Source organism: Symphalangus syndactylus, chromosome 22, assembly GCF_028878055.3.
Source record: "Symphalangus syndactylus isolate Jambi chromosome 22, NHGRI_mSymSyn1-v2.1_pri, whole genome shotgun sequence".
Classification (NCBI taxonomy): Eukaryota; Metazoa; Chordata; class Mammalia; order Primates; family Hylobatidae; genus Symphalangus; species Symphalangus syndactylus.
In genome coordinates this window covers 15,419,816-15,424,078 of record NC_072444.2, presented here as the reverse complement: position 1 = coordinate 15,424,078, position 4,263 = coordinate 15,419,816, and positions in this window count along the sequence as shown.

Sequence of the window (4,263 nt, the reverse complement as noted above, 5' to 3'; positions counted from 1 at the left end):
CTCCCGTCGGGGCTGCAGGTGGGCGCCCGCGGGCGGGCCGGGGCGCGCGCGGCGGGGCTCTGCCTCCGTGTGCCTGCCGGCAGCCTGCCCGCTGCTGCGCCCGCTGCCCGGCGCGGACCAGACTGTCAGCGCCGCCCCAGAGCCGGGATGCGGCGGCGGCGGCGGCGGCGGCGGCGGCGGAGGCGGGCGGGCGGGCGGCCGGGGGGGCGGGCCGGGGGCGGGCCGAGGATGGGGTTACCTGGGCGGGCCCAGCGGCCCGGGACACCCCCCCCGGGGGCGGGCCGGAGCGGCGGCGGCTGCCGCCCTAGCCCGCGGGACTGGGCTGCTCCGGGGGCCTCCCCAGCTGGGCGCTCCGCAGGACTTGGAGCCGGAGCCCGCTCCAGGCACGCCTGGCTGCGCGCCGCCGAGCCCGGCCCGGCTAGAGGCGCGGCGACCCAGCTGCCTGGCCGCCGCCCGGGCCTCGGGGACAGGCGGGCACAGCTCCCCCAACCCGCCGCTGCGGGCACTGCAGCGCGGCCCTCGCTGCCCCTCCACCCCCCCACCGCCCCCCGCCGGCGCCTGGAGCCCAGACCCCGGTCCGACCGCGGCGGACCTACCGGAGCGCGGCTACCACTCGCGCGCACCCAGGCGCTGGCGCTCCGGGTGCCTGGGGCTGCACATCGGGGCGCTGGATGTCTCCCGACCACCCCCCGCCCGGCCCCTCCCTGCCTCCTGGCCCCCGCGTCCTGCGGCCCAGCCCCTCCCTGGCGCTCACCTCCCTGCAGCCTTCCGGGAGCTTTGGGCAGCTTGGGACAGTGGCCCGAGACTGTGGGAATCCGAAACCTCGCTTCTGGCTAGCCACAAGATCTGGGCGCGCCCCAGACAGCAGGGTCTTGACTCTGAGCCTCCGTTTTCTCATCCGAGAAGTGGGCTTAAGACGCTGTGATTGGGAGGACAGGAGGAGTTTAGAGAAGCTCTCTTGGCCCACTCACCAAGTCTTACTTTGCATTTGGGCTTCTATGTGCTTGTTCGATGTATCCTCCCATACTAGGTAGATTCAGCCTCTTGTTGGTTTCGGGCACAGGACAGTGGCTGCCATGTTTGTGGAAGGAATAAATGAATGGAATGGAATGGGCTGCAACAGCCTGTGCTTGGCTAGTCCAGAGAGCTCAATTCCACATCACTGTAACCCCTAAGAATTGTCTGCCCAAGTCCAGGCCACACCCTCTCAGGTCACTGATCTGATTCTGTGTGCTGCTCATCCTCCAGGCTGCATCCCCCAGCTGCTCAGAGGTAGAGGGACCTCTTATCTAAACAGTAAAACTAAGGCCCGGAAAGGGAGGCACCTGTCCCACCTCCCTAGGGGTTGGGAACAGAGGCAAGGACCAGGTCTATGCCCTCACCTCTGACCTTAGTTCTTCACTGATTTTGGAGTATGAAGTTTGCTCCCACAGAGGCCATCATGTTTGGGTGCTGGGATGGTGCCCTGGGGTCCCCTGGGCTCAGAACAGAGGAGGGGCTCAGTAAACATTTGGTATTGGGAGTGGGTGGAAGGTGGCAGGGATTTGTGGGGCTGGGCAAGAGTATAGATGGAGGTTCACATACCATATGTCCAAATATTTGCAGGCTATAAATCAAGCTAACAAAATGCAAAATAAATTATGTTCTATTCTTCTGTCCTGACAAATACACTTTCCTAACAAGGCAGAAAGCTGGCTTTGAGTGTGGCATTCTCATACTCCTCAGACCTTGCCCTGGAGCTGGTGACACAGGGAGAGGGGGCCCCTAGTTCCTGGCCTGTGCCCCTGCCCCCTACCTTTTCCTACCTCTGCCTCTGTCCTGTCCTTCGAGAGTCTTGTGCACGCTCGTGAACATCTCAGCCTGCACATGCAAGCTCAGCCCCTTGGTAGCCCCCCAGGCTTAGGGCTGGGCACTACCAGTGGTGTACTCTGTCCTCGGGCTGGATCTGGGGAAGAGACCCACACAGGTCCTGGCAGTGGGCTAAGGGCCATCTGTGCAGGGAACCCCAGGGGCCTGGGCACCCAGGGTATGCTCTAGTGGAGGTGCCGCAAGCTCCAGGTGCGCATGTCCCCTTGTCCCATGGTCTTCTCTCCTTGTGATGAGAGGTTAGCTGGAGGAGGGCCAGACTAGGGGCGTCCCCAGGGCAGGGGCCACTCTCACCTGGGTTTAAGGGTGGTACCGAAGTGCTGACCTATTTTGAACCAGCATATTCACTTTCTGGAGACTCAGTGTGGTATGGTGGAAAATAATAATAACAACAATAATAATTTAGATGGCAACAGGCAATTATGTTAGGATGGCCATATAATTTTCTTCCAAACCAGGATGTTTTCAAGAGTGACGGGGGGCTCTAACTGGAAGATTTGCCAGGCTACCGGGCATAGACCAAGACTGTGCCAGGCCACCTAGGATGCATCGTGCTACTCAAATGTTGTGCCCTGGTATGTCAGGCACTGTTCTTAGTGCTCTACACGCTTTGACTTATTCAATCGTTGCAACAAATCTAGGAAGTAGGTACTGTTATCACCCTCATTTTACAGATGAAGACACCAGGGTGACTTGCTTAAGGAAAGCGGTGGACCTGGGACTCCAGAGCCACGTCCCTGGCTCCCATACTATGCTGAGCCTGGGACTCAGGTGTTTGGGCTTAAGCCCCTGTCCCAAAGCACATGACACTTGACCTTTGGGAAGCTGCGGGACCTTCAGTTTCTTCAGTTTCTGTATCCATCAGGTGGGAACAATGTTACCTGACTCGCCTTCTCCTGGGGTGCTGGGAGATGCATATGAGTGGGTGTGTGTGAGCCCCACGAGCAGGACCAAGCTGAGCCCAGGAGGGAGAGAACTGGAGCCACCAGAAAGTGTCTCTCCCTGAGCTATGCTGTGATAATGGAGAGGAGGAGCCCTTTGCTCTGAAATTCTTTTTTTTTTTGGAGACGGAGTCTCCCTCTGTCGCCCAGGCTGGAGTGCAGTGGTGTGATCTCGGCTCACTGCAAGCTCCGCCTCCCGGGTTCAACTGATTCTCCTGCCTCAGCCTCCTGAGTAGCTGGGACTACAGGTGCGTGCCACCACGCCCAGCTAATTTTTGTATTTTTTTCAGTAGAGACAGGGTTTCACCATGTTGGCCAGGCTGGTCTCGATCTCTTGACCTCATGATCCACCCCCCTCGGCCTCCCAAAGTGCTGGGATTACAGGCGTGAGCCACCTTGCCTGGCTGGAAATTCTTAATGAGAAAGTCTCTTGGAGGAAATGCTCTTCTAACTTTCAAGAACGGCCCAACTGTGAAGATATCAATGCAAATTAACTAAAAAGTCAAATTGTCAATAGCTGTTTAATATCAGTAGTAACAGTGCGTCTGGTGCTTTCTATATATGCCGGCCACTGTTCCAAGTGCTTTGCCCGTTCGCATTAACTCATGGAATCTTGGCCACAGCTCTAGGAAGTAGATACTGTTCTTAGTTCCATTTACAGGAGGGGAAGCCTATGTGTGGCTCTAAAACTGCTATAAGACATATTAACAACCCTATTACATAGGTTAAGATTATTGTCATTCCCATTTTACATATGGAGAAACTGAGGCACAGAGAGTTCAAGTGGATTGCCTAAAGTCACCCAGTTAGCAGCACAGCCAGGGTTTGGAAGCAGGTGGTCTGGGCACTGAACCAGCACAAAGCTGTTCAATGGACAAAAGTCTTCCACATGTCAGAATTAATATCTGTGTTCAGAAGGGGAAGCTCATGGGGTTTCTGTAGACTCTTCCTGGGGGTTACTTTAAACCCTCAAAATCCAAGGCAGAGCCCTCCACACCGTATCCCTCTCTGCCCAGCACCATGAGTACCTCACACATAATGGAATGGGAACCTATCTTTCTTGAAGGGACCAATTCCTTAACTTCCTGAGCGGCCCATTTTTCGAGTTAGTTCTCCCTCCTTAATAACTATGAAAATTCATGGAGGAAGGGAAACCTAGCCAAGTTTTTAATCAGAAAGAATCACATTCAGCGTGTCTAAGTTATCGCCAGCTCTTAGGGAGTGGGCCCAAAGCAACGTGGCTGGATGTTTCTCCAGCTCAGTCCTGGAAGCACCTGGTAACAGAATGGCAGGTCAGCTGGTGACCGGGATTTCTAGTCCGATTTCCCAGATTTGTGAGGTGAAGAAACTGGGGGCACTAGGCTCGGGGTCTAGAAAATTCTTTTTTTTTTTTTTTTTGAGATGGAGTCTTGCTCTTGTCACCCAGGCTGGACTGGAGTGCAATGGCGTGATCTCA